General features: G+C 39.3%; 1 long non-coding RNA gene across 1 annotated transcript in view; it reads right to left on the bottom strand.

Moving 5' to 3' along the window:
• Positions 1–864: 864 nt before the first annotated feature.
• LOC307216691 overlaps positions 865–11,753 on the bottom strand; it is a 13,246-nt gene continuing 2,357 nt past the window's right edge. The window contains exons 2-4 of the long non-coding RNA XR_013839276.1: positions 8,082–8,198; positions 3,613–3,690; positions 865–941 (exon numbers count right to left, since the gene is read on the bottom strand). This is a non-coding gene — a long non-coding RNA (uncharacterized lncRNA). The remainder of the gene's footprint in view (positions 942–3,612; positions 3,691–8,081; positions 8,199–11,753) is intronic.

Here is an 11,753-nt window from a genome sequence, read left to right as displayed (position 1 = left end):
CATACATAAAATGCAGATTTAAGCTTTTCGCTCGCTCGCTCTCACTCTAAAAAACAACTTCTACTTCTTAATTGCTTGAGCCTCTATCAGAAGCATAAAATCACTTCTCACTTGGCAGCTCATCTTCTTGTGGCTTGAAGTTTAGAAGCATGCTCCTTGGCTGCCTGTGTTATTAGTACACCCCAATGCAAGTCTGTAACCTGTCGCCTGAGATTCAGATGCCCACGCGTGGGCTGAATTATCCAGATGTGGCAGCTGTGCGTGTGTCAATTCCTTTCTCTTCACCTTCGAGCTATATCCTTGCCATTGCTGGGAAAACATATCACAAGTCTACTAAGGAGCTGGGACTGCCTGGGCCCTCTGCTTAAAGCTGTGGCATATCTATTTTCTGTTGAGTGGATACATGTAGTTCCTTGAAAAAGATCAGAGCGAGGCTTTTGCTTACAAAATGCGGTCTTTCCCTAGACTATGTTCAGCAAAAGATTTGTGGCAGGTGATAGCTCAGTGGGTAGAGCATGAGACTCTTAATCTCAGGATTGTGGGTTTGAGCCCCACTTAGGGCAAAAGATTCCTGCATTTCAGGGGGTTGGACTAGATGATCCTCAAGGTCCCTTCCAACTCCACAATTCTATGATTCCATGAAAAGATGGAGACAAAAAGAAAAGAGAAAACCATATTGTGTGATCCTCAAAGCACCTCAAAGCAATTTCACAGTAAAAAGAACTCAAAATGCCAAAATAATTCCATAGATACAAGCCATTTTTAATATAACAAGCCATATGCACACACCAATTAAATGCAATTCTGTATGTAAAGTCAATTTCAGTTCCAATCCAGGTACAGACCTGGATAAAGATCTGCACTTGCAAGGCTTATTGACAAGAGAGGGTCTCCTGTTTGTTGTTCCAAAGCTTGTTTGTTCTTCCAAAGTTGCCACCAATCTAAAGTTTAGAGAAGTTATGGTTGCTAAATGCAGGGGGTGGAGATACAAAGCAGTAGATTCCTTACTGCATCCACAGCCCTAATCGACCCTATTGTCCAGGACAAAAAGGGGGGGGGGTTCTTTTTTTTGTTGCACCAGCTGTCAGACTGGCCCAGTAGAGGGGTCTGAATTGGGCCCTTCACCAGAAGTGGGGCACATCACCGTCTCTGTCCTATCCTTGAAGCACCCCAATTTGAGACCACACACTGCCTGCTGCCAGTGACAAGACCACTGGAATGGAGAGCTAAAATAAACACATTAGGGTTTTGTTTTTTTTTTTTAAAAAAAATCTAAACTCCATTAGAACAAAGATTATAAATATTAATATCAGAATGATTTTAAATAACAGTAGAATTGTGTTAAAATGCATGAAATGATTTTTAAAAAGTTATTGCCTGGTGCTGAAAGGACGTCAGGGTAGAGGCCAGGTAAAACTTCTCTAGGGAGAGCCTTCCACAACTGGGGAACTACCATTAAAAGGGCTCTCCCCTTTGCAACCACACTTCATATGTCAGATTGGCAGGGAACTCAGAGCAGAGCCTCTGATGGTTATCTTAGGGCTTGGGTAGATGCACAATATTTGTATCAGCAATAGAGAGAAATGTTCTCTGGCTGCAAGGCCTGTGCATACTCACCGTGAAGTGAGTCCCAGTGAACAAAGAGGGGCTTTGCACCAAACTGGTCCAGCAGTCAGTCTTGACAGGAAGCTTTTGTAACTTGTCCAGCTCAAGTGATACAATTGACACCAACTTTGTTGATCTTTTGGCACTGGGGAAAGAAGTGGGTTTCAGTGGAGTTTACTGTCAGATTGGTTCGTTTCTAGCAATTTTATTTGCTCTTATCTTCTCCTTTGTTTTTATGTATATGAATTCTACTTCTAATTGTTACCTACTCTGGAATTTTTTATTTTTTTTGCAACAAAGAACAGGATAGAAGTGTTTTAAATAAATGGTGTTATCTGTGTAGCAGCTAAAGCAGTTTATTAGGATCAGTGTGTCCATCTCATTTACATAATCATAATCATCATTACTTTTAAGAATGGTGTGCTTTTTAATGAATTCTTTGTTAAAAATAGGTTCCCCTCCCACCTTTTCTTTCCTAGTTTGGGATCTAGATTGTGGGGTCATTTTCTCCACCATTTCAATAGCTGTGTCTTGATTCTTTTAACTCCTAAACACTTAGGTTTGAGATAGATAATTATGTTGCTTAATAGTAAATTGCACTGCAACATGCCCAGAGGGATCTGAAATAAAAGGTATTTAAAAATCTACCATGTTAGAAAAGCAAGATAATTTCAACTAATGAGATTATCAAGGATAATCAGTTTACAAAAGCCCATTACGAACAGATTCATTGATGTCTTAAAACAGCAAAGAAGAATCCTATTTATTTTTTTAAATGAATTGCTTTTTCGAATGGAAATAGGCTGTTTTCCATTACTTTTTATTTGATGATTTTTGTAGCCCCATCTGCTGTCCATTTATGGAAATATCTGGATTAGGATTTTGTAAATTACATGTCTTCCAATTTAAAGTGGGCAATAAGTAAAATCTTGGATGCAATTTCCTATCAAACCAATGACGATGATAGTTTACACTGCCTCGGCTTGTGGTGTCATCCATACACACTGGAGCTCAGTGCGGCTTTTGAACAGATATGTATTGAATTGCAGCCTTGATCAGTTTCAGAGAACAGTTTTGCAAGACTAAAGCCCCCTGGAAGCCAAAGATGATACCTAATCTCTCCTTATAACATGGGAAATATTTTTATTAACCATTTCTTATGGACACTACTCTAACAGAAAGCAATACCTGCATAATATTAAAGCACCTACATAAGAAAATAAAGGAATGGGGAACTCTTGGGCCCCTACAAATCCCATTTCCCATGAACATTGACCATGGCGTCTGGGGCTAAAACAGCTGGAAGGCTACAGATGCCCAACCCCAATCTAAGAGAAACCTTTTAGAGAGCCAATAGTCCCCTGCCCCATCTTCTCCATTTGCTTAAACTGGACCTGTTAGTAAGTGACACCCAGCAAGTGTGTCTATGTGCATCTTTGGTGAGCCTGCTCACACATATATATCCTAAGCACACACATGCATGCAGGTGCACACATACACCCCCCCCACATACACATATACACATCATGGGCTGTCTGTCAGTGGAAACCAAGTCCCCCACTGTCAGCATTCATGCAGAGAGCGCCTTCTTTGCAATAACTTTCCCTCCAAAGTAAAGCAGAAGAAAGTCAAAGCATATATTGGGGACACCACCTGGAAGGAGTTAATCAGCCCCCTCAAACGAAATGCTAATGAATCAGTGACTCCTCCATGGTTCCAACCCATTCTGCTCTTCATAACATAGAAAGCACAGAGGAAGGGCACATTTGTGTGGGAAGAACCATGTTTGCATGCAAGACTGGATCAAGGGGGCAGATTAGCATGGCACGTGCACTTAAGCCCTAATATCTTCTGCGCTGTCAATTTTAGCTGATGCAGCTTTGTGCGCTAAGAGGCACGCACAAAACCGCAGCTGAAATACCAGGCTTATCCGACAAGCTGTGAGGATCCAAATAGGAAGATCTGAACCACAGTGTCTCTTTGGTGTGCAAACTATGTAGGACTTACTGTGCGTTGGGATGTTCACTTGCTAGCTGTTCCATGCAATTTTCAAGCCGCATCAGGATAATTTGAAAGCTGCAGCAGCTGTACAGAAGTAGTCATGAGAACCTTGTTAAATTAGAGCTACAGTACGTGTGTGTGGTTTCTGGAGAGTGGAAAGTGAGTTCTTCTCTCTTGTTTCCTCCCTCTTGAAACTTTTCTGTATAATAAAGAGAAGGGAGGTTTTTAATCTTATTGTTCATCTTTGTACCAGGACATGTGTTAGGGGTTTAAGCAGACCAATTCCCTCTTTTATGTCCTCCAGTTCTCCTCAATATTTCCGGCTGAGGAAAGTCTTCAAGGACATCCCATGGGCCCTGGAAGCTACTGGTGAAGTACCCTGCTAACCTTGGCAGCAACGGCTAGTCAGTGTAGACCAAGGCTGGGTAACTTTTTTGGCTCAGGGGGCCAGATCCTTATCAGGATCTAGTCTCATGGACCAAATTTGACAGGTGGGCAGGGCTGCCCACCTGCCATTCACCTGATACCACAACGACATCAGTTGATTAGGCACTTAGAAGTCCAAAAGCTGGAACTTTAAAGCACCACATACAGTTATTCCAGGAGGCCTTGGCTCTATCGCCCATCAACTGATGGTCACTAGTACTGAATCCTGTTTTCCTTTGCCAATGCACAACTGGGAAGGCACTTTAAGGCAGCCACATCTCTTCCTGCCCCACACTTGACATCACATACAATGTCAAATGTGGGTAGTTGGGTGTGGTTTGGAGAAATTGGCCTCATGGGTCAGATTTGAACCCCTGGCAAGCCATGTTTGGCCCACAAGCCAAGTTCCCCAACACTGATGTAGACAATATTAGTTGAAGGAGCAATGGTCTGGCTTGGTATAAAAGCGGCTTACTATAATAAGCATATTCTGCCATTTTATGGACCTCTGTTCTATTTGCAGGCTATGTTGATCAAGGGTGAGGAAGTTGTGGCCCTCAAGATGTTGGGCTGCAACTCCCACCATCCCAAACCATTTGTGGGCTGATGGGAGTTGAAGTCTAACAGTATCTGGAGGGCCACAGCTTTACCAACCCTGCTATAGATGCTACCGGGGAGATCCTCTGCCACAAAAAAACCACTTCAGTATTCTTTTATGATTTCTATGTCTTCTCTAATAAAAGTACCAGATTAGCTTCCTTCTACTTAGAGACAATAAAAGGTGAATGAAAGATGTTGTGGTCCAATGAGAGCCGCAAAGCTTCTCAGATGTCACAGAGAGTGTGTAAATTCCCAGTCAGTTTAGATAACTATATTAACCAAAATATCCTACAACCATATTGGCTTATTCATACACTTATTATTTATGTAGGAGCTGCTCTACAATGGCACCGTTTTATTTATTTTAGCCCTGAGCGAGAGTGCTGCACGAGCATCTACTGCATGCCTATTAGCCTGGTTCACAGATGAAGGGTTGTTACAGTTCCTGAACATTTTCCTATTGCTTCATGATGATTTGAAAGGTGGCTCTCCTGACCTTCTGTACCCTAAAATGATTTCAAACTTGTCTAAATAATATACATGTTCTGTCTTCTTTTGATTGAATGATGAATAGCACTTAAGAGTGATTGATTGGGGGCCATTAACATGGCCAACGTGTTTAGAATGGATCACAATCTTCCCCTCGTCACCATGCTGTATCCTATGAATTTGTCCAGCGTCTCTTTATTTCTTTGTCTCTGGCCACTGCAGCATGTTAACTTCAGCCAATTGGCAAACAAGCAATCCCTCTGGCACCGGCACAAATGTCATTTCTTGGATTGTCCATTAAGGGGCTGGTGCAAGGGATATGTAGCTGATCCTTCCAAAAGAATAAGCACATCCTCAGGATGAAGCATTCTGTCTTCCTCATTCTCTCTCTCTCTCTTTGTGTAAAACCAGCATTTCTAATAATAGTTAAATCATTGATATTTCTTATAAATGACAAGCATCCCATTTAACTATGTATCTATCTTACTTTAGAGACACTCAGGCAACAAACGTGTTATATGTCTTGGATAGAAAGTTACATGCAAGTCTTCCTCTGCAAAAGAAAGAAAAACTGAATGATTTCTCACATACACGCTCCATTGGTCATTTGCACTTTTCATAAGCATGGCTCTTAATTTGGAAGCCAAATGAACACTCCAACCCTAAATGTGTTTAGTTGGAAAGAAAGTCCCATGGATGGCAAGAGAATGTATTTCCTAGCCAGCTGTTTAGGATCAGAATATATCTAGGTATAGATATTTAAAAAATCTTGCTGTAAACAAGTTTTCCTTTACAATAAATAAATAAATAAATAAGGAAACAATATAAGCAGGAAAGCCACTTACATACTGATGAGCAGAGGGTGGAGGAAGCAGCCCTGGGGTGGGAACTATGAGCTTCAGGAGGATTCATGAGGATAAACAGGACTCCCAAGTCCTGTCCTTTATGGAGCTGAAAGGCCTTTGGGACTTCAAACTTTTCAGATCTTTATTGAGAACTGTACTACACATCCCCAGGAGTATACCTTCGGTGTTTTTAACAGCTGAGACCAATATATTTGCAGTGGCAATAAGTGTTCATTTATACCTTTTTAGTTTATTAGTCTAAGCCAGGGATCAGCAAACTTTTTCAGCAGGGGGCCAGTCCACTATTCCTCAGACCTTGTGGGGGGCCGGACTATATTTTTTGGGGGGAAATGAATGAATTCCTATGCCCCACAAATAACCCAGAGATGCATTTTAAATAAAAGCACACATTCTATTCATGTAAAAACACCAGGCAGGCCCCACAAATAACCCAGAGATGCATTTTAAATAAAAGGACACATTCTACTCATATAAAAACATGCTGATTCCCAGACCGCCCGTAGGCTGGATTTAGAAGGCGATCGGGCTGGATCCGGCCCCCAGGCCTTAGTTTGCCTACCCACGGTCTAAGCCATGTTTGTCTGAGTGCAGACAGTCAAAACTTGCTTAATGAAACAAATGCGAATCAGATCCAGTAGCTGAATCTCCGGGTGCCCCAAATGAGGGCTTGTGCTTCATTCATCTGACTTACCTAATGGGAATATAAGGGTGGGGTGGAGGGAATATACAGATAAAAAATAATTCCTAATGACATCAATATTCAGGTACCATCAAGTAATCATGAGGAGACAAAATGTAAAGCATTTGAACAAATACAAGGCATATGGTAAGAACTGGAGTGCAACAAATGTTAGATTTCTGAATATCTGAATCAAAGTCACATGTCTTTTACTTTTTAGTGGCATACTTGTACTGTCAGAAAGTTGCTTTGGGGGTGCAGAATTATACCCATATATTAAGCCATTATCTTTACATAAGGCTTATCTATGAATATTTCAGCCATAACAGTAAATTGCAGGTGGTTTTGTATAGGTAACATAGCACTTCTGGGAATCCCCAGGTGCAGTATAAGTTCAGTGGAACCTTACAAATGGCACAGATTATATTTCTACGCATCAATTATATGGGTTTCTGGATACTTGAACACATAAATAAATAGACAGGTATATCAACTAGCCCTCTGGGGAATAATGCAATATTGTTTGTGATTGGAAAATATTACACAAAATCTTACATTTGGTATGTGGGTACCAAAGATAAGCATTTTCACTTTCAGCAAAGAGAGGGAATCACACATAATGGCTTCAGTTGCAAAAGGCATTAGGAGCTACTAAAGCACAGTATGTGTGTGTGTGTTGGGATTCTAAGGATTCCGGTGCAATTTTTATTTTTTGCCAGCTAGACACTTGTTGTTCTACAAACAAACTCTCCCAGACAGATGCTCATTTGGGAAGTAGCAGAATGGCTGTGTTTCCATAGCAAATGATTCAGTCCTGATTTTCCTGGATCCTTTAAAACACGCACACAAACACACACACACACACACACACACACACCATTTTCTTTCATGTAATGATTTGTGGCTGCCTGCATGCATCAGAATATTTATTTCCTGTTGTAAACAGCATCTTTACTAACAAATCAAGGGGTCATTTCACATTGACGCTTTTCATTACTTAGCAGTCAGAAGTGCACATGAAAAACAGCAACTGAGAAGCTGATCAGGGTCTTTATTTGAAACCCACAGCTATTTAGCAGTTGATGAAGAAGTTAGCAAACTCTCAGGAAAATTTGGAATGTTTCCCTCCAAGTACGGAAAGAGATTCTGTCACCCGTACCAAGTTTAATAAGCATGAATGCTGCTCGAAAGACATACATTTGAGGAAGCATTTAGCAAGCAGCATAGTACATTAGTGTCACAAACACTTTATGCTTCCAAACACGTTGCCCAGTGTGGTTATCAACAGAAGTTAACAGATGAACAGTGTGAAAACACATAGCAGTGTCAGTGCGTGTTTAGAAATGAGGCATACTTTGGAGGAAACTGGGATGTCAAAAGGACAGAGATGAAAGTGGAATGAAGTCAAACCATACCTCCGTGCTGATGGCCAAGCATAGGAAAGGAATCACATCTGTACCTCATATATAGATGTCTCCCTGTGAGTTTAGGAAAGTCCTTGCAGCCCAAGGGCAGATCATCTTTACAAAGCCCTACAGTAATAATAACGGGTGCATTATGAAATTGAGCGTGACTCTTGCATTATGAAAGTGAAGATTGCTTAGGGGGGTTTTTTTTGGCCATTTCACCGGAACTAGAGTCTCTTTGCATGTTTACTCTTTAAACATGCTTCATTTGGGAATGTAGTTACTTAGAGACAGCAGACAATCTTAAGTAAACACAACTGACATTTGGACAGTTAGGGGATGCTATTCAACAGAAAAACAATGATCGTTTATTATCTTCATAGCAATTCAAAGAAGCAATGTCATTTTGAGAGAAAGTTAGGGGGTAGTTGGTTATAATTTGTCCTTTGCTTAAAGCTTTTTGTGATTTTTTTTCTTTTTTTGTGGCTCACTCTTGATATATTTTCTAAGTTTTTTTTTTGGTCCCAGAATCTAATTCTTTACAGGTGAGTGTTCCAGTAAGTTATTTTTATATTTAAATGAACCACAAGTAGCAGAAGCAGGTAATCTGAAATTGACATGGGGAGAATTTCTCGCTGGGATTCTATAGGAGACCACACATATATAGGTACACACACACACACCCCTTTTCCTACTAAGTAAAGTTATCAAAGGAGATTTGCTTTCTTTTCAATACACTTGAAGAGTGCTTTATGATCCTGTTGCCCGGCTATTAGAAAAAGCTTAGCTTTCAACAAAGGTAATTAAATTATAAAATCATGCCTGCAATCATCAAACTACTCATAAAACAAGAAATGAAAAAAAAGATCTCCACCCCTGAAATAAAATTCTTGGAGGCTTCTCTTCACGTAATATTGCTCCCTGATGTTAATTACATTTAAATGGAAGAGTACTATTTTGGTATCATTCATATGCCTTGAAAAGTACTTTCCAGTTTATCATACCTGTCAACCCCTGTGCATCACAGGCTAATACTTTATTAAGAAAAAAATCATTGGGGAGCTGCTGATCCCATTTAAGTACATTGGGCAGAATGTAAGACTAATTAAAAAGCATATTTTACATTATTAATTTCTGAGTTTCACTTAATGAATGTGAAATGACAAGGCTACTATTTTTACATTCAGGCTCTCTGGGTTCTTTAGTCAAGGGAATTAAATTCTAGGGATTTTTTTTTTTTTTTTACAAAGATGCTGCTTGAGAGATTTGTTTTCAAGAGCAACTAAGCTTTCTGAGCAAGGTTTATATATATATATATATAAAACCCGGGAAGTACACCAAAGCATATTACAAACACTTAAAAGAAGAGTTAAATAGATGTTGTTGTTGGGATTTTTGTTTTCCATCTCGATACTATAAAAGTATTTTAGCTGAGGTATAAAATATGGTTTTTAAATTATATTATGATTTGCAAACACTAAAAAATAATTGCAGTGCAGTTGAGAGAGCACGAAAACATCTAATCTTTATTGTGTAAGACAATGTGATAAAATATTTTACAGCCAAAAGCTCATTTTGCATCTGGAAAATTGTGTAAACTGATGGGGGAGGGGGGAAAATCTCATTAAAACTAAAGATATTTTTTTTTAATATTCTTAAAACAAAGCAATAGACTATAATTGCAGTTCTACTCCCACTCAGATTTTATTAAATTATACAGTTGTACAAATGTCTAATATTCTCTTTAAAGAAAGACATAAAACAAGAAGGGCTGTGACATCAGGCAGGTTGATCTGAATTTATGCCAATGTTTCAGAGAACAATGCTGTTACATGCTATAAGAATTTTGTTTTGGTGTTGTGTTCAGCTAGAGCAGTGCAGTTGTTAGGAAGCACTAGATGCTGTGTGTGTTACTTAAAACTTTGCCAGGTGGAGACTAGCACTATGCTCCTTTTGAGTACTACATAATAACACATTTTAATAGGGCTGTGGAGGGAGGAGAGTCAAAATCTCCCCCCCCCCAAATGTGCTTACAATTAGCTCTCTGTACTTTTATTGTCTTCCCCCCCCTAACCACAAAACTCACACTGGAGGCAAAGCTTAACTGCCAAGGCTTTCCTCATGTAAATATTAGGAAATTACATTTGTACAAAATGCAGGGCTTTGTCAATGAGGGCTGGAGCGACTCCAACACAAATTAATCAGGATAAAGTTGCTCTGTGTTCAACATGACCATAGTTTATTTTCTTAAAGCATTAATTTGTCAACAGCTTTTCCTGCCTCGCTGTGACTCATGCGAATGGCATTAAAGGAAGACCCAGATTTAGTCCGTGCTGATCTACCTTGCCGTTTTAAACAACCCATTCCAGCCATTTGAAACATTATACGGCTTAATTTTCAATACTGGCTTTTGCACAAAAGGCTTTGAATCCTTTGCAAGAAGCAGAATGTTTTTTGTTTTTTTGCATTGAGAAAAATAAGTCATCTTTTTTAAAAAATAACGTTAGCAGGACTGACAAAGCTAATTACTATAACTGTGTATTATGTCAAATTTATATTCAAAATTGCCACAGATAGTCTGCCTAAGTAAACTATGCTCCAAATGAAAAAGCAGCATTCTAAACACATCTCTCTCACTCATTCCTGTCTTCCTGATGACATCACAGCATTCTTAATTGTAACCTGGTTTTCTCAAACATTATCCATTCATTGTTCTGTTTCTGAATGCACAATGGGATCGACGTTTCAGGCTCGCCAAGACAAATTGAGGAAATGTTTCAGTTCCTCCTTTGCCAAATATCGTAACGGCTTGTCCACAGAAGCAAACCTTACTTGTGACTGTTACACCATGAGTAAATGCAGCATTCTTATCAGACGCAAAAGTTATTGTTCAGTCAGGGGCTCCTAATGTTTCTACTGCTCATACGTATACGTGAACAATTTTATTCACACAAATGGATACTCTCTAGTCTTAATTGTCTTATGTCAGTAGCTAACTTTTCACAGTTGTGCAATTATAGCTGATTCAGCATTTAGCTTTGGGGAGACTTGCAATCTGTATTTCACTAGGTAATGCTAATTGCTTAATAAAGTCATCACATTAGGAAATAGGGAGGGGGAAAAATAAACAAATCAGCATTGTTTGTCTCTTGTGCTTTTTGTTTGTTTGTTTGAAAATCTCAACCCACCCATTCTTCTAGAGCAGTTTATATTAACATAGGTGCCTGAATAATATTGGCACTCCCCTTGTTTTATTAGTATACATTTGCCTTGTTCACAGTTTTATTATTCAAGAATTCGGTTGTTGCCAAGTATTAATCAATTTATTATGCTGCTCAGTTGGCAAGCTGTACGAAAACATAGTGCCCCTAGGGTTAATACAGTCAAGAGCCAGAAAAGTGTTTAGACATGTACACAACATGTGGTTTACTATTATCATTAAATGAGGTGAACTGGGACTCTATACATATGGATTTGAATTGCATAAATTTTGATTGATATCATTTGAAGAACTGAGACCCTGAAAGGGTAGATTTTGTGAAAGACAATACACAGGCCAGCTATTACCACATACAATAGTACCAGGGAAGAAGAAGAAAAAATATCTGAAATGAGCAAGGCAGCTGGCTTTTAAATAGCTAAAACATAACATCAATACTTATTTTGAATAATGGAAAAAAG

The sequence above is a fragment of the Podarcis cretensis genome, assembly GCF_951804945.1.
Source record: "Podarcis cretensis genome assembly, chromosome: 5".
Classification (NCBI taxonomy): domain Eukaryota; kingdom Metazoa; phylum Chordata; class Lepidosauria; order Squamata; family Lacertidae; genus Podarcis; species Podarcis cretensis.
The sequence above is the reverse complement of the archived record's forward strand: the minus strand, read 5'-3'. Positions and strand labels throughout refer to the sequence as shown.